Consider the following 19,908-nt stretch of genomic DNA (forward strand, 5'->3'; position numbering starts at 1 on the left):
AAGGACACATGTGATAACAGCCCAAAGAAAGGTATACTAATGTTTAAAAAAAAGAACATGTTTAAGACTATTTTATTGGTTCTTTCATTCACTTATGGTAGACAATTGAAAAGTAAAGAGAGCAAAAATTGCCTTGGAGGAATACAGTATGATCCCATCATAATCCAGTGAGGATACCGATGGATTTAACCAGTCGCCTATCTCAATAAACCACAGGGCAGATTTATTGGAATGATGCGCAAATGGATCCTCGCAGTCTGAGTTAAGCGCCAACAATAAGGAAACACAGGTTAAGCCTCTGCAGCAATAATAATAATAGAAAAGAGGCAATATAAATTCTGAATTTAATCACAGACAATGAAATTTAGCGACAGAGGTCAAGAGGATCGTTTTGGCAGAGTGCGGAATGACTGTGCTGTCATGAAAATTCATGGCGAGGACACAACTGGTTCTTTCACAGCTTTGAGTGCAGAATACACTGAATGATTTATAGTACAACTGAATAGAGAAGAAGAAAAAACAGTCTGATTCTTTCAGGACCGTTGCAGAATATACACGAAGTTGTTTTAAAATGGAGGTTTGTCCTTTGCGTTTTAGAAAAACAAAGCTACATACATTCCAGTGGTTTCTATATGAATTACAATGCATATTGGATAACTACAGAAAATGCCTCTAATTCTGCCTAAAATGCACCACCATCAAGTGCTCCAGTCAACGCATCAATGTGAAACAAGACTTCATCAGCCCTTAATTTTTTAAAATATTTTTCTTCTTCATCCAACTCCAAAAAAAGTTATATTTTGTCTGAAACGAGCGACTACTTCTTAAAGTTGCAAAGAAGAAAACATTAAATGTATACAATCATTCAAAGACAAACAACAGTTCAGTGCTAGCCAAGAAGGAAACATTAGCCAAATTGGCAAAAAGGTCAGCAAACAATGTTAAATATCTGATAATCTGCACATATTTCTATGACCTTTGCATCAGCCAATATTCAGGACAAGGTGTCAAAATCAGAATTGGAAGGGCAAAAATGCCATCAAACAACTCTACATACAATGCAAACCCCCTGTTTAAAGATTGCACACAATTTGTCATAAATAATAAGGCGAAGACCCATCCCAGCCCCTGCTACACAAAATAACCCTTATTGGCTAAGAACCTGTACAATGCACTGTGGATAATTCTTTATTTCTACAAAGTCGTCATTAACTACAGAGTATCACCTGCTGTTTATCACACAATACTCCATTTGGATTCAGCCATTATCTTTTAGCTTGCCCATGAACATGTTGAGCACGTTTGATTTTGCAAGATGTTACCTCCTGTAGGCCAACAGTAGGCCTTATACAATGCATAATCACTTGTGTGCACCGTATAAGGGAGCAAGAGAGGAGGGAGGTTTGTATTTACTGGCAGAGAAAAGTCCTGTATTATGGCTCAGCCCAGCGCTAAGCTGCGTCCAGGTGTTCAGCTCTTTCCAGGTGGCCATGTAATACTCTTGACGACCCAGATCATGGCAATCATGGAGCTGGCAGAAATGGCTTTTTGCCGACACTAGTGTAGCGCCTGTGCAATGTGCCAAGTTGGCAGGGACGTGCGTGAGAAGCAGGCGGAGCAAACAGGCAGAGGCCGTAATGCTCCTGGAGTGGAAAGATGGAAAAACCTTTCATTTTCTTTTCCAAATTCATGAAATGGCAGTCTGGTATTACACCTTTCTGATTTGGTTGACTATTGTTATCGTTCAGCAAGTCATCGTACTCTTAGCTTTGAGTATCAAGTGAGAATTGTCAGTGTCAGGCCCCTTCCTTGCTTTGTTTGTAAATATTTTCTGTTTCAGCGGGATTTCCTGTGTTTAAGTGACCCTCAACTCGACCCCCGACAAGCTTAACTTCTGTCAAAGATTGTTGACATGCTACATCGTGTCCAATCAAAAATCCCAACACCAAGAGATGATCTCTATTAGCTCAGGAAGCCAGACCTCGCATGCAGCTTGACTCTGGCCCGTACTGTCTGGGCGCTGTGTGTGCTCCACAGTGTAAGTAGCTATGCTGGCAGGCAGCCACAGACAAGCGCTGTGTTTTCTGCTTGCCATCCTCTCATTTGACTGCATGGTAATTACCGTCTCAATGCGGTAAGAAAAATCAGCTTTTGGTGGAAGGATTGCGAGAGAGAAAAAGGGAAAATGTGAGGGTGTGTGGCTTAGCAGCTTAATGAACATGTCAGATGTATTTAAACAAATGGATTACCACATCTGTACACACTCAGCTGGATTTGGCTCGCTCCGAAACACTTACCAGTCTGGTGAATGATAAAGACTAGGCAGGAAATGTTGTCGGAAATATAACACCCATGCATTTTTGCATGTGAGGGAAATCAGACCTGTGCCAACCAAATCAATTCTGGACGTCGCTCAACTCTATTGCTCTGACATCTACATCTATATGTCAACCTATATATAATTTCCTGCTCTTAAAAGGGTGTTCATATAAAATGCCATACATTTGCATTTAAACTGAAGGTCAGATATTGAACGCATAAATGACAAAGCCTATATATCCATGAACGACTTCAAAAGACGTTATTCCTTCACGCTAATGAAAAACCTAGAACTGTTTTTATTTCCATCTCTAGTTATGTTGTTTCAGAATTTCATTTCTTGGAGATTTCTTTGTCCTGACCTTACCTCTCCTTCACCGCAGCTGTCCAGGTCGATACATTGACTAAATTAATAATAGATGCTCTGTTGTGGCATCCCTCTCCTGAGGAGTCATCTCTGGAATTTTGGACAATGTTTCTTGACTGAGAAACAGACAGAAATGTGATATTTTGTGCCATATTCATCTGTTTTTCATCATTGCATATCAGTGCCGTTTATCACTAAGGGTGAAATCCTCAACACAGATCTTTTGACCTTTTCTATCTGACAAACGTGATGCAGGGAGGAAAAGCTCACCTCGCATGTTTCAGCATGAACTCTGCGCACTCATGCATTCAGATACATTTCCATTTCCAGCAATGTTCATGGTGAAGATAACTTAAGAGTTATATCAACAGACTTGACACCCCCTTGTGAGACAAGCTTAGGCCTTAAGCATGCATCTCAACCTTTGTTTGTGGCCTCAAGGCATGTTTGTAAAAAGACATTATTGCCGGTTGGCTGTCGTAAAATAATCCCTTGGTATCTAGCCAGGAAATGGTGTGAACTCTGAGCGACCTAGCATTAGCGGAGGGCTAAAGGGCCACTCGGAAAAAGATGCTTTTTTGGCAGGCGCTCCATGTTGACTTTTTATCTTTGTTGAAGTAAAAGCTGCTGCTTGACTTCAAACTGATCTTTTCCACTGATGTTTGAGCAACAGAGAAACCCAACACTGAATAAAATATGTGAACTGAAATGAACTCCTTTTTTTTTTTAAGAATTATTTTTGGTGGCTTTATTTCATAGGACAGTGGAAGAAGTAGGATATCGTAAGTAGAGAGTGGGGAATGACGTGGGAAAGCAGCCCCAGGGCGGACTCGAACCCAGGACGATGTTCAAAAGACTTAGGCCTCTTACACAACCACGAGGCCATATTTGCTTAACTATTTCATCAGTTTAGTTCAGACAATTTCTCACAGATGGACTGGGGTGTATATCTTATTACATTAGCTTGATGCTAACACATACTGGAATGTCATCACCTGGCTATAATAATTAGAATCACATTGTGACAATTTAAACTTTGGAAATGATCTATTTCACATAACAAACTTAACAAACAACACCGTAAGTATTTGTACATATGGGAATATATTTCCTAAACTCTGTGGAGACAAACTTTAAAAATGCTGACTCACGCTAGTCTGGTCTCCTGTTCTGGTCTACCTTCATCAAATGTCTATGCTCTAAAGCAGTGACACTGCATCACTCGCTCTTTTTGTCAAAGTTTGTGGGACGTACCCCTCCCTCTTGGGTTATGTGTTAATTGACACATTTTTTTCTGCTGACATCTGAGCTCCTAGCTCTTGTGAAGAGAATCAAATACGCATGTGCAACTTCTAACGAGAATCAATGGAGGCCGAGGATGCCCCAAACCGGAAACACATCACCTATCAGTAACTTTAGACAGGTAGAGTGTTTACTGCAGATTATTCATTTTACCCAATAACTACATCATATTTACCCTGCCATTTTAACATAGCACATGAATGCATATATTAAAAACGAATTTAATAAATCATATTCAGTGAAGGTCTGTCATTCTCTTCGTGGTGCACGCCCTATTGATCAGCTGCCACTGCTTTAAATATGTTAAATGTGTTCCTGCAATATTGCCCTGACTAATCACTGCATAGAAGAGCAGTTTTGTAATGTTTTGCCAACTCAGTGCCCAGGGAATGGTACCCTTTGCCCAGCAGAGATTGGCCAATTAAAGTGACCAATTGGAATTGAGTGAGCTGGGTTGTCTACCTGCTGTGGGGTTAGAAAATGCCACTTCTACTTATTGCTCATTCCAGGCGATACAAGACTCCATTATTCTTGCAGTCATTACTAAGCAAGATGTCAATAGCTTATTAGAGAGAGAGAGAGAGTGAGACATGGTAAGCATGATAGATGGAGGAGGGAGAGAGGAAGAGGGCAGGTGGAGGTAAAGAAGAGAGAAGGAAGCATGCAACAGAAAACCAGATTTTCACATTCATGCAGATCGAGGCTTAGTTTCCAGTTTCACATGTGACACCAGTGGATGCTTAGTTCTACATCTGCCTCTAATGGGTTGATAATGTGCCAAGGTCCACATCTTTCTGAACTATTTCCACCTTGATCTCTCTCTCTCTCTAACAAACTCAGGCATTCAACTGAGAAGAAGTCAACATTTCATGAAAAATCTCTCCTGAGTCCATTAAAAAATGTCATGTATAAAGAAGAGTGCAGACACTCTAACTTGTTCTTCCCTGTCTCTGTTTTTTTTTTCTATCCTCCTGCTTTCCTCCACTCGTGCTCTTTTGCTCCTCTGTCTGTTTCTCTCTCGGCATTGTGCAAATGTTTCTCTTGTCTAAGGAACCGTTCCATATGTTTGCAATCGCTCCTGCTCCCTTGCCTGCACAGATCATTTAGCAGGCTCCCTCATACATTTCAATTAGGCCCACCTAGCGGAGCCTCAGACATGGGAAAGCAATATTGATTTCTTGATATCCTGTGCGTGGGTTGGACCAAATTAACGCTTGTACTGGGGAATATGATAGATCCATAACTATTCACTTGTGTTTGTTACCATATGTGTGATCTGCTCGGTTTGTTAGTGTACAGAGGAATGTCAGGCGTTGAACTGATGTAAGCCACATTTATGACAGATGGCCCTGGTGCACTCTCAGTATGGGTATCTGAAGCGACTAAACAATAATGTTATGCACATTAAATGGCATAATCTAACTTCCAAAGACTGCTTTACCAGGGTTCCCTCCAAAAATGAGCTAAAATAAGCCCTTTATTTAGAAAAAGGAGAGTGAAAGAAGCCCAGAAAGACGTACCACAGAGCCTTTATGCTTCATAGTGATGGGAGGCATTTACCAAACGTCCCCTGCATCCTAAAATGTCCTTATTATTCAATTACAACCTGCTTTTATAAGATAGGCTGAAGACTGGTTTGCTGGGGGGAGCAGCTGCTGCCTGCTAGCTGTCAGTCACTCTCTGCCACCTCATCCATTCTCCTGACACTCTGCCGGGGCCCAGAGAGAGCGATCAGTCAAAGATCGGGAGACAGGGACGCTACATCACAGAGCTGAGAGGACTTTGGAATTTTGGGAAACTGTGTGGACCCGAGTTATTGAATAATTGTATTAAACAATAAGGGATCAAGACACTGAGAAACATGCATCAAACACATCACAAGAATAATATGTTTGCACCATATTGTGTCGGTTTTAACAGGTTTAAAGCAATCACAAATAATACAGGGACATTATAGGTAAAAGACAAACTGGAAAACTGTAATTTCTGATTTAACACTATGTCCCTTCAGTGTTATGTTTGGGAAAATGTGACCACTTTGAGACAGAAGACCTACAGCAACTGGTTTCTTTTTGTAACCTGTGTTTGACCCTGTTCCATGGGGACTGCTGTCATAGGTTAATTACTAGTTGTCACTGCTCAGAAACAGTAGGTCAGCAGCTGTAGTTCCACTAACACAATGTTCATACAGGACTACAATCTTTGAAAGAAAAAGGCTGTTTCCTAAAACCTGTTAATATCTGGTTTAAATAAGGCTGTCTGGCCATTACTACTACCTACTTAAAGTATATTCTAATTCAGACATACCACCCAGACTCCCCTCAAGGTTTTCATCACATAAAAGCCTGGCTGGGCTCCATGGACTCACTTTGCATGCAGATGATATCAAGTAAAAACATCAGAGAGTATATTATCCTGCATATCAGACTTTTATTTCAGTATCATTTATCTATTCCTCCTTTTAAGGAAACTAGTCAATAAAGACAGTAAGTCCTCTTAAAAAGATATTTCTTAATGTCCCCCATGTCCACTCTTTTCACTCTTTAAGTTGAATAAATGAACGGCCTATAAAGATCCAATAGGGATAATGTAGAGTCACATCAGCATTTAATTTAGTTATAAGGCCATCTGCAGCTAATGTTGATTAATTGTTTCAGTCAAGTACATGGCCGTTTGCCCTCTTCTAAAGAAACACGTCCAGTCTTGTGGTTTATCACTATTCCTGGGTTGGGTTTATGGGGGAGGGGTTCACGTCGAGTCTGACATTTCTAGTAATTATCTTTATGAAGATGGCAGGCCTCTCAATTAGAGTGGCGCTTTATTAAAACTAATGGCTCTCTGCTCACGGGCCGGTGGGCAGCTGAAAAGGGATGGCATCATGTTCTGCCTTATAGCTTGGCAGGAATCTTTAAAACCTATGGAAGTCTATGAAGAAAAAAAATGTTTCTTACTTCTATCATGAATCAAGCTTTGATCTCAAATCGCTTGCATATAGACATTCAAAGAAACATGGTAAGCAAACATGGAATGTAAGGCTAAATCACCATATTTATATCACCGCAAGACATTATCCTTTTTGCTTCATATCATTCCAATGCCATCTCTCCGTTCTCCCATCTTTCGCATACACACACAAGACACACTCACTTGGCCTCCCTGTGTAATGACAGCCTTAATGGAAAACAAAACTGGCTCTCCGGGGAGTGTGATGGTCAGGGCGGCCATTATAGAGTCACTCAATAGCAGCTGATTGACTCGCTCCCCTGCTCCGTCGTAAGCCAGTTAAGCTGCTGCTCAGCGTCAAAGCGCTGCTCTGGGCACTCTCCGTATCGCTGGTCCTCGCCTTTTATAGGCCACTGGATAGAGTGCTTACTCTGATTTAGACAAACTAAATAGATGAAGATCTCATTTGTGATTGGTGGAGATATATAGTCAATTAGGGGAGGAGCAGGCGTACTCCCTGGTGGAATGGTGAGAAAACTCAGGTATTCAGAAGTACAAACTCGCAAAAAGTGGACCTTGCATTTTTGTAGACCGTTGAGACGCTTGTGAATGCAAAATGATGCGTGAATCCACAGCATCCTATGGGTAATCTTAACAAATACATGATGATGGCTTTTCAGTGGTGGAAGCTAGGATTCAATTATTCAAGTACTGAAGTTAAGTCCATTTGATAGGTGCTAAAATACAGAATTACAGTGGATTTTTGGGAAGAAATTTGTAGGCTTATTCAACCTTTTTGAAAAGGAGAATAATACGTGACCTTTAGGTTTCATTAAGAGTACTCAGGAGCCACTTTACAAGTTGCACATGTTAAGAACTGAACAGTAGCACAGCAATGTTATTTCCTTCTATGTATTTTCCTCCAGCAGCTGCAAACAGCATTCAGCATGATTTCACAGTACTAGCTTGAAACCATAAGGCAGCTATCAGAGACAATTGATTCACAGTTTTAGGCTGCAGACCCATGTTAGGTTGATGTTTGGAGACTATGCTGGCTTGCAGAAGTCATTGCCACGTCCCTGGAAGCGTCTTGAAACTATGAGTGCTTTGTCATACGGTGCATTAGGTGCAGCGTGTGACCATGAAAGGATGCACCTTATCAGCAACAAAGCTTAGGTACACTGTGGCTTTGAAATGATCCTCCATTTGTATTGAAGGGCCTAATACGTGTCAAGGAGACACTCTTTGCACCATTACACCAGTGTGTACTTGCTTTGACAAAACGCAGTGTGACTCTATGTATTGATGCTAAATTTGAACAGCTTTGTTTGAGTAAGTACATCTAACAGTAACAGCCTTTGTAGGTCACCCTTGCAAAAGTTCAATAAGTCCAGCATTGCAGAGAGCTTTTATTTGCATACTTTTGTCATTACTGTTGGTTTAAATGATTCTTTCCACTCTGCACTGACACATCTTGGTGACAAGTTGTTTTCCCCCCCCGACAAAGAACTGCTGACTGCATGTTTTTTTTTTTTCTGTTTAAAACACCATCCTCCTCTAACTCCGGACTACATAGTGTTTGAAAAATCCCCGGACAGTAGCTGTTTCTGCAATTCTGGAACCAACTTGTCAAGGCAGCAACAATCACATCTCATTAAAAGTCAAGTACAGATGTTATGTTTGTTTAAAAAGTAGCTGGATTTCTTTTTGCCTACTTTTTCCATTTGGATTTACATCATCCAGGAGCTGTCTTTCTGTTTTAACAAGCCCATACCCAGCAGAACGTCAGTGCACATACTGTATGCACTACATAAAATGATCCCTACCTAATTCAGACAAACACATAAACAAAAGAGTGTTCAGATGTGATTTAGCGAAAAAGTAATAGCCCTTATGTACACCAATAATGATATCAGCGCATAGCACACACATAGAGAGGCAAACCGACACACACAGTCTTCCATCCCTTTCTCCATTTTCCCTGTTCCTTCTACCTCAGGGAATCTGATCACCTCCTGATGTGAGGCTTAGAAACAGTAATGCAATAGACAGACAACTTATATTTCCCCAGCGAGGCAGCCGCAGCTAAAACTTCGTATTCTTCAGCGACCACATAGCCCGGGGAGGAAGATGGCTGCAGGACATGAAGGGGAAAGAGTCAGGGAGACAAATGGGAGGAAAGATAGATAAACGGATATATACATAGAGATTTATATACATGCCATTCTTCAGTATTTCAGTTTGAAGCCACTATAGTAGGAGGCTACAATCTTCGGAGTGAAACAAGGCCAGAGAACGGAGCAATCAATACCAAAGACCTCTCCCACTAGCTGACTGCTGGGCTAGCCTGACAGGCTGAACCGCCTAATGACACCTAATCATATCAGTGGGAGGAAACTCTAACTGCCAAGCTCGCCCTAAAATGGTGCATGCCATCATCCTCGAGAGGAGAAAAGGGATGAAGGAAAAAGCAAAGACGTAAGGAGGGAAAAAGAGCGATATAGAGAGGCGAGAAACTCCAGCTGAAGCATTTGTGAAGAGATGAAACAGGCAGACAAACAGAGCGGGTTGTGTTTACAAGCTCAGAGTGAAGCAAACAAGGACACACAGAGTCACAGATGTGATGCAGCCCACACCGACCAGCAGTACAGCTCGGATAAGGCCAGGGAATGAATGATCACAGACAGACATGGTGTGGTGTACACAAGCGATGCCTTGAATATAACTACTTGGAAAGAATGAGTAAATGAAAGAAAACACCCAATATGTGTTGAAGTTTCAATGGTGAGGTGTTTTTTTTTCAGGGTTTCGGGAAGCAATATTACTTTGAACAAGTTTGGCTGATAAAAATCAAGTGTCCTGGCTAATCTGCAAACAAAAATATAAGACAGATAACACAAAGTATTTACCAGTTTGCAAGAAAAAATGAAATCCCTGTACAACTTATATAAAGATTGCATCAAAACAGTTATTTAAAATGTTTCCCTAGAACACTTAAGTGAGACTTTGAATATAAAACCAACGAATAATCAGCAGGTAATAAAGAAATCCCTTTAGAGACTAATTAGGGTTTTTGTGTATCTTTTTTTTTTACTATCCCTTTTAATAAAATGTAAACCCACAGTATGCAAATTCCACCACCAGGGGGCTCTCAATCAAAACAAAAACAAAAGATGATGTCGAGGCTGGCGGGGAATCATGGGAGTGATTCTCAAGACCCGTCCCGTTACAGCTAATAGACTGGACAAAGGAATCAATGTGACCAAAATATGTTTTGAACTACGCTCTACTTGGAGACTTTTAGAGGAAGATTCACAAGATGATATTAATAACAATAAAAGTAATAATTGACAAATTTGTACTTATTTATATCCCAAAGTAGGCCTAAAGTCAAGAGGAGTCAAATGCATTGTGCAGTTTGTTGGCAAAAGCCTTTCTAGATGCTGAGATATTGGCACCTAATACCTTAGGTTATTATTTTTTAACTAGCTCAATCTCCAAAAAGTTACAAACACACACACAAGGTTACACATTTGATAGCTGTATGTGTTCATACGTGCACGCAGCAATATGAAGAAAGATGCACAAAAGATTTCTTGTTTGTTCAAACTGGGAGAATCCCACACACATTTCCCACTCTCGTCTTTAGAAAAGCTGCCTTGACAAACACATACAATAATATAACTGACTCATGCTAGGAGGAACGGCTAACCGACAAAACAAAGGACCACGATTACTCAATGCTCAAAAGCAGTATGTGCATGTGCATCTGTGTATCTGTGTGTGTGCACATAAAAGCGTGCGTGTATGAGGCTCAACAAAGCCCCATAGTGAGAAGGAGAAGAGAAAAATACCTTCTGAGCCAGAAGCGTGGGAGGAAAGGCGTCACGTAATACTTGAGGAAATGCATCGGCAACAAAGAGGAACCAGGTGTAATACGCTCATGAATAAATACGCTGAGGGCTGGAATTGATCATTAGTGCTGTCTGGGGGAGGTAAAAAAAAAAAAAAAAAAGGATTAAGTAGAGAGGACCTGCAATTTGATGAGTAGTGTCGAAGCGTGGAAAGATCCTTGAGGGATGCTTTCTTTTGTCACTGATGACAAATGGCTGCAGTTTTTGTGCTGTCTAATTACTGCCTTTTCTTGCTCTATTTAAGTCATTTGCTTCCCTGCATGACTGTCTTTTCTTTGCAATATGAGTTGTAATTGTTTCTTTCTTGAGTTGCTTTGTTTATCACCGCTATTTCACTTTCCTTTTTAAATTTGTCAAGTCATAAATTATGGTGACGCATTCACTAAAATTAAAACAATAGCCATTTCTTTAGAAGACTCAGTACAAAAACTGCACTGAGTGTACTTTGTTTCCTTCTGTACCGATGGTGAGCCGGACATCAATGCTCCCGGGCTCTCGTGGAGTGTGATGTGATGTAAGGCCAGGGAACAAAAGGTTGTCTTCCCTGCCTCTCCTCAGGAATGGAGCAGCACGGTTCTTAATTGGCGCTCTGATCAGAGAGGGATCTGGGCTGAGGGACGAGCAGCTCCCAGCAACGCCGTCATCCTGGGAACACCAGGGTGTTGCTCCTGTCTGTCTTGATTAACGACCCGCTCCCTTTGACCCCTCCCACGAGTCCTGACAAGTACCTCTGGAGCAGGCGCAAGCAAAAACACAAAGTGTATGCACTCTCGAAAAGCTGGCAAACACACACAAAATTGCATGCTTGAATGTAAGAGTGCACATGCCTGCTACACACAGTCATGTGACTTGACTTAATGAGTTGCTTTTCTGAAGATGAGGCTGCAGCTTCGTTTCAACCACAAACAGGGGTAACTTTGTTGGCCATCAATGACCGCAAAAACACATGTGCACTCTCTTCACATTCATCATCTTGCTACGGTCATTGAAATTAAATATAGATGACCTGGAGTGCACTTGTTGTAATGCATATGCAGGGAAGTGAAACATAATGTGAAACAATGTGCTGCATATTCCCCATGTATGCTTAAAATGTCGTTGGAAGCACCATTTCTGTGCTCTGCTTTTTAACTGTAGACTCCAGTAATAGATCTGATTCATTCTTGCCGATGCTCTCTTGTAGTTTGGGCGCCAGAGAGTATGAGGCAATATGCCATTTAGAAAGTCAGACAGTTCTCTTTGAAACAGTAAAAGGTCCTGCAATAGAAGGGGAAAGTGATAATTGTGCTGCAGGCGTCACACTGACATTCAGTCCACTTCCTGTCTATACTGGTTACCCCAGGGAGGCGTCCTAGGGATCTTGAAGTTTTAACAGATTCTGATCGTATCGCAAATGATTCTACTCATATACTGTGGAAAGCGTACTTTACAAATAATAAGGATCATTATCTGAAATGTGTATTTAATAAATGTCCATATAAACCTTTATGGCTGTGTGTGTGTGTGTGTGTGTGTTTGTGTGTGTGTGTGTGTGTGTGTGTGTGTGTGTGTGTGTGTGTGTGTGTGTGTGTGTGTGTGTGTGTGTGTGTGTGTGTGTGTGTGTGTGTGTGTGTGTGTGTGTGTGTGTGTGTGTGTGTGAGAGAGTGTGTGTGCGTGCGTGTAACTACTTCTAAGTAACCTTTACTTACATTTAAGCCACACATACACTTGTATCATAGTAGATGTGATCCAAATTCTTTCGCCACTCATGGTTTTAATGAATGAGATGATCGCACCTAAAGATTCATTGCTTTTCTCAGAACAAAAATTTGAAAGGGAGAGAAAATGTTTTCATATCAGAAACCTGTGCTCGGATTTGAATATCTTCCTGTATTCAAATTTAACACAAACACACACAAGTGCAACTTGCTCTCTGCAGACGTACAAACAAATGTCAGTAGCTTGTATATCGTGGCTTTCTTAAAATTTCCAATACATTGCAACACCCTTGGCACAACTCCAAAGGTTGAAGCTGGAGCATAGGAGAGCATTCAGATAAGAGGAAGCAGCAGTATTAGTCTTTGGAGACTAACATGCCATGCAACGATTAAACACACCCTCCGTCAGGGTAAAGGCGACGAGCCTTCATCTATAACGGTGTATGCCAACTCCTCCACCTCCTTCCTTCTATCCCCTCATTGCTAATTATCCAGAAGATGGATTACATCATAGGATCTAATAGAGAGAAGCTCCATTACACAAAAAAATCAACCTCAAACACACACATACACAAACAGCCACTACTCCTGAGCCCTGACAAAATCACTCAGCCGATCTTCACATTTAGTTCCACATTCTTATTAACAAAACAGGGAGGAGTCGCTCATTATCATCACTCAAAAATATGAACTATATTAGTCAGGGCTCTCACATTGTGAGGATAGATAGCATGTCATGATAAAGAATAATAATCCACATCACAGCATGACCTTTAAAAAGCTACTAGGTTGGATTGAAATACTCAGAATTTATTAAATAATACAATGAGATATGAATGATATGTACTACAAGATCTTTAAAAGAGGATGTTGGCATCATAAAAAATCTGACTTGATTGATTAGCATTTCACTTTTTAGTATCAGCCTCAAGCTAATCCACCTGGTTTCATTTGGAGCAATAAAAAATTTTCTGCGGGTTTCTTTGCAGTGCATTAAGTTAAATCTTTCAAGCGGATTAAAATGTGTCTTGTTGTTTCAGAGAAGTATAATTGCCTGGCGCTTTTGTTGGCACTGCTCTCACCCTTGCTAGTTCAATACTGCTCTTCAAACTAATGTGGTTTTTTTGAACATCACCAGAAAACTGCTGGGAAAAATGGAGAAGGGGTTCAGTGAGGAACAAATAAAGTAAAAAATAAAAGTAAGGTGTAGGGGGATCCAAGGAGTTGTGTGTGAATGCTGGCAACTCTTAAAAAGCTTTCTTTTACAAAATCCTAAACTCCTGTTGCCGTGGCAACAGAGAGGGCAATGTGTGTGTGCGCGTGTGTGTGTGTGTGTGTGGGGGGGGGGAGTCAGCATACAAGGACTCATTTGAAACCAAAAGTCCCTACTTTGAGATGCAAGACTGACGTCTTCTCTTTCTTTTCATTCTTTGAGGCTAAAATGACATGCATGATGACTTGGTTCACACACTTTTTTTATCACCTCCAGAGTGTAAAATGAATCGTGTTTGCTCTGTGTGGCCGTTAATAAAAGCTGTAACTAGCAATCCAAAAAATCCCCTTGGATGGAAAGCAGACAAAGCTGCTCCATTGAAGATAGAGGCTGTATGGGGAAGTGCACGACTCACCTTCTTCACTGTGTCTAGCTTCCTATCAGTCATCTATTATCTGAGTTTCTCTCCATCTTCGTATCTCTACATTTACAACTACCTCCTCTGTACTCCGCTTCACTGCCTCTCCCTCAAATCTCCTCCTCCCTTGCCTCCCAGATGAGGTGGTCTGGCCCTGGCCCTGGCTATTCCATTCTCTTCTAATCTCCCTCCCCTCCCCCCTCCCTGTTGCCTGATTTGCACACTTCATGAACTGGAACGTCTCAATGGCTGGTATTCCCCTTAGCATTCGCCCCGGTGCGCCATCCCTGAGCTGTCGTGCCACCTTGAACACATCATCGGCCCCGATGACCATGAAGGCAGCGGGCATATGCATGTGCGCCGGCACGCTGGAAATAATAATGACATGCCTGCTTCGCTTGCTCACTCACATTCTCCCACACTCTCTGCCTCACAAAAGAGTGATCACAGGCTTGCTGTCTAAGTTGCTACAATCTCTCTCTTGCTCACTCACATCTGCGCATCCTGCCAAGGGACTAGGCGTAAGTTTGAAGCCTGATGATGATCATCAGAACATTCAGAGATGTCTACCTATGTGTTAAGGGAAACTAAGCCGCCACTGCCTGAGCTGAAAGTATCTTTGGATGAAGATAGACGTTTATTCCCTGAGAAATGTGCCAAAGCTTCACATCAAATTTTTCCACTTCTAGAAGCATTTGATTGACTGAAAGTGTTATACGCATTTCGTATTTTTCTCCTTTGAATGTCTGCCACCCAGTAATTTTTCAAAATATGCACCCAAACCATTGACCTCTGGTGCTAATTCACCAGTAAGCCATCCACCAAGGACAGAAGCCCCTAGTGGGCTTAGTGCAGGAAGCCTGCTTGCTTATTTGTCACTGTTTGGAGGCCTGACTCATTGTTCACTTGGCCTAAGCCTGTTTTGGCCGGAGAGAGTCGGGGTGATAGGATGCACTGGAGAATGCTGCCTGCCTCATGATCCAAGGGCTGTCCTAATTTGTAATTACCTTCTGCAGTGTTCTGGAAGACTGCAGTTTGCGCTTGTCCAGGATGTGGATTATCTAGTGTACTGAGATGGCAGAGTAGCGTGCATGCGTGTTCACAACTAGCAAATCCACACACACATCCACACACACACACACACATACAAACACATGCACTCCCTTAGCGAGACACTGATGAGTTCCCACTGCCTAGCACTTGATTGACAGAGGCAGCCATGTTCTTAATTCGATTTTCCTGTCATGGTATTGTTAAATTTTTAATCAAACCTCTGTGTGCTACCTGCATCCCTTACGCTGGATTACATTCAGTTGCGTAAATTGAATTTGAAACTAAGAATGAATGAGCAGTAAACTTTGATAAGGGTAAGGTTACCAACTCTGCTGCTCTGCTTAAGTCTTTGAAGTCGACAATTTAGTTGGTAATCCACTGGAAGCTGCTTTTAGTATTTTTCATTAAGAGAAGATAAGTGAAGTTGTACAGAATGAATGGAATCAAAACACTCTGCAGACTTTATATTCAAACCATACAGCTATTAAGCTGAATAGCCTGGCTACACAAATTTGTCAATCATAAGACACTTCACCCTATTATTTGTGTGAGGGGGACTGTTGTAGAGGAATAGGGCTAGGGATTAAACTTGGACAATGTAGAAGCGCTTTTAAACTGAATCTGAGAGCGGTAAGAGAGAAGCTCTTGATTGATCTTATCCTCCAAATGTCTGCCTTAGAATTAGAATTTCTCTAAAAAATAAATGACTGCTAATTAAACTGTGAAACTCCTTTTATAATCAACGGAGATAAAAACGACATTACATGGCAGTGAGTTATATTCCCTTTACACTGATGTAATAACCAAGGGAAAGAAGATGTCTTTGCTCAAAGGTGGGCAGGTTTTGCTGGTCCAAGTAACACCTCTTGCGTCACTTCTTGATACTGTTTTTGATTTGGCACTGAAGTCAAGAGATGTAGAATTAAGAGTTCAAAAGTCCAATTGAGGTGGCAGCCAGGGTCAATGGTCGGTTCAAACAAATACAGGATTTCATCCAGGAGATTGAGGTGTGATTCCCAAGTGAACCAAGTCACAATGGCTGCTTTTTGGGAGTTCACTTCTTTTAAAGAAATGGTATGTACATTAGTTGTATATTGTAAATTAAGCACATCTGAGTGAACTAAATCTAATTCGGTGCATTATGTATGCCCCTTAGGTAACTTAAATACTTACGTATGTGACAAGTAAACCAAAAAACATGGCCTTTTATATGGACCTTACTGAGAACTCGTGGTCTTTAAAAAGTTACTAAGCAGACAAAAGCGTATCTTTTTTTGATCTTGTCCTGCGCATGCTTATGTAGGGTTCTGACAACAAAAAAACTGATTGTGAATCTTTTGGCTAGGAAAATGTAAGCCTGTTTTCAGCAGTGAGCATTCATTGCCTCGCCTGACCCTGAACCGCTGGCAGCGTTTACAGGAATTAAAAAAAGACCTTGACGTAGTCAATCTCTGGTCATATGGAGGCATTCATATCAGCCTGTTTCTTTACCACATAGAAACTCCACACAGAGGCTTTAACATGTCCAGAAGGCGACTTAATAAATGACAGGTTTATTAGCCAGCTTTGCTTTTAAAATGTAACTGAGTGGAGCTTTTGTATTGTCCCTTACATGACTGCCCCATTTTGGAAGTCAGTAGTGGTACATGTCATAGTCTGAGGCTTTTGGTCTCTGATCAGGCTGCCATACTGTAGGTGTCAAGTTAGGAGTTAGTACGTGTTAGACAGAGTGTGATACAGTCTTTCTTTTACAGTGTTGGCTCTTTCCACCTAAATAAGGACAGTTTTAGTTACCCAACAGCTTTGCAGGTAACAAAGAATGTGACTTAAAGTCTTCCGGTGGACAAACACTCAGCTCAAATATGACCAAAGGGAACCAAATTAATAAAGCGGAAAAAAGAATCACTTCATTGCGGGGTGGACTTTCCACTTCAGAGGTTGCTCGCTGCTTCTTTGACCCTGACTAACATAGTGGTCCAACCCATCAACAATACTGAGAGTGTGAGAGTGTGGGAAAAGTGTGCAACTACCAGAGCTTTTTTGAGACTTAAAGCATTTCACTGAAGGAAGAACTCTGCCAACTGGCTCCTCGCCCCCACTGAGAGGGCTTTGCGACCTGATCTAGCAGCCCAATCAGCTGTGCCACAGTGCGGTTTCCAACAGAATGACAATATACCTAGGCAGGATTGTAAGATTATTTTGAGTTTAGGGTACTATATTTTAATTTTAGGTTTGTATACATATTAATTGTGCTAATATCTAATATGTTTTTGTAACAAAGGACTTGAATCTGCTCATCTTACTTCCGTTCCGCTCTTTTTTTCTTACCCACTCACTCATACCTACACACCCACTGGGACTACGTTACAGAAGCTCAAATGAGATTACTCGCATTTTAAAAAGTTTAACCTGATAATTCCTTATCAGATCAGGAGATGTGTGTATAATGAGGCTTATTAATAATGATGTGTATCAGTAACAACATCCTAAACAAGGAGTGCTGGGCGGCATCAGCAGTGAGCAGCTGCAGAAAAAGACTGAAATGAAGCACACGTTTCGACATGAGCGATGCACCTCAATCTCTCTGTGGAAAACACTGCAGTGGGAGAGTTGGAGTCAGGATAAAGGAAGGGAATGATTAAGGCAAAGAATAAGACAAAGTGTCTGAAGGGTGATAACACATTTGAAGTACTTGTTTCAGCACTGATCGGCCTCAACTTATGAAGAGCAACTTGCCTTCGAGTGGCAGTTAAAACAGACAACAGTTCAAGCGCTGGGGTAATTTTGTTTCCCATCTGGTGTCAACAAGACTTTTTAATGAGTAAAACCTGACCGAGCATGTTGCCAGCTTTGATACAGGGTGCTCCATGACTGCAATCTGTTGCCACATTAAAGATCACTGCGATGCAAGCATAACTGAAAAGGTCGGTAGCATAGCAGAAGTACATTAGCTGCTAAGACCTGGTAAACATTTGAATAGAACTACTTTCAGATGAGTATTTTCTGGCACAACTTCTCCAACTACCAAGGTGCAGGAAGAGTGACAGGCAAAACTTGTAGTACGAGGATCACCTTTATTAACCAATTAGACTGACGCGTTCCAGCTTGTGGCCTTCATCAGAGTCGTCATAGGCGTGTTAATCACATGTGTCATCATGAAACGATATTGATTCTTTGGACAACGATGCGATATTCTCGTATCGCCTGGATATGATGTCGATTTGATTCAGTGGTATTGATTTCAGACGATAGTAAGTACATATTTAGAGCAGCTACATTTTACATAAAGAAAAAAGGTTATTTAGATATGTTTGGTAAATGTTATTGCTGAAACGTTTTCTGACATTTGAATGAAAATTACTTATTTAATTAGCAGAACAGAATAAAGGCCTGTGTTTGGTTAAATAGTGCCACATTTGTGCCTTTTCTGCACTACAGTATAATAATAATCCAGTGTTGTGTCTTTTGCTCATTTTGAAATGTTGTGCTTCATTCTTTCTCTAGCTGTGTCAGTGTAGTACATACAGTTCATATCAATGCATTATGGGATTTTAATGAGATAAAAACTTTTAGACACAGGGTCATGCAGATAAGAATTGACCTTTCTTTTTATTCTTGTTTTACTGGATTCTTGATTTTGATAAATAGAGGGTCACAGACAGTTTTGTTTTGACAGGCACAGAACGGCCTCATGAGAGAGATGGAGAGAGCGTCTGTCCTGCTTAGATCACTTCGAGCAGCATATATGTTTATATGATATATTTAACATAAGACATCGCACTACTATCAGTCAATCCAAGGATGCACATAACGGAATCCTCTCTTTGTTTACCTACAAAATAATTTCAAAATAAAGGTGTATCATAAAGATAACGATGGAGATCGATGTTTTGCATTTCTGTCGATTTGAAAGGATCATTGGTCAACACATCAATCTATTGATCCAGAAGGATGGATCGTTGCACCTTGATCGTTGGTATCAATACTCACATCTTAGAATTTGAATCAGTAAGAGGCAGAAAAACAAGATATCAGAACGTCTTTAAATGTGTGGCTTTGATTGATTGACAGCTTCATTACCTTGAACACTTGTCTGTGTGGAACAACTTTAAACTTAAGCCTGGCTTCTACTTGAGCAGTGTTGAGGAACGGTAGGAAAGACTTGCAGAGTGGTACTCTCTAACTAAAGTCAATAAAGATTAAGAGAGAAAGCAAACATGCACAAGGTGCATTTTTACAGTGCAGGAAGCTATAAACATTGCAATGCGTTACGCATTGTCTCTATTCACATGTTAATTAGACGGGGCCAGCCATTCAATCATCCTTATGAACAAGCTTTAATGAATACAAATGTTTGGATCCCTCAACAACTGCTAATAATACCACTCAGGGGCATAATTCAATTGGATGGCATAATTGGCACTCAGAGAACAGAAACACTGGGGAGCAGGCTCCCTACAGTCCAAGCTGGAATGATAGTGTGACAGAGCTGGCAGAGTGTTGGCCTTTCGCTGAAACCTTTTGCCAAGATCCTGTCTGAGCTGCGTAGACCCTGATGGCACTGCTGTCACTACACAGAGTTAGGTACACCACATTACAAAAAGATTAAATTGGCTTGAAAGGTGCAAGCTTTTAGGTGTCGTGCAAATTCTTCAAAGAGTAAAGCGTGTAATCAGCATGAT

At 41.1% G+C, this 19,908-nt stretch overlaps 1 protein-coding gene across 23 annotated transcripts in view; it reads right to left on the reverse strand.

Annotated features, from left to right (window-relative positions):
* Nucleotides 1–19,908, reverse strand: part of LOC109994240 (protein tyrosine phosphatase receptor type D) — a 354,409-nt gene that overhangs the window by 263,213 nt on the left and 71,288 nt on the right. The window lies entirely within an intron of this gene.

This window comes from Labrus bergylta, chromosome 22 (genome assembly GCF_963930695.1).
Source record: "Labrus bergylta chromosome 22, fLabBer1.1, whole genome shotgun sequence".
Lineage (NCBI taxonomy): Eukaryota > Metazoa > Chordata > Actinopteri > Labriformes > Labridae > Labrus > Labrus bergylta.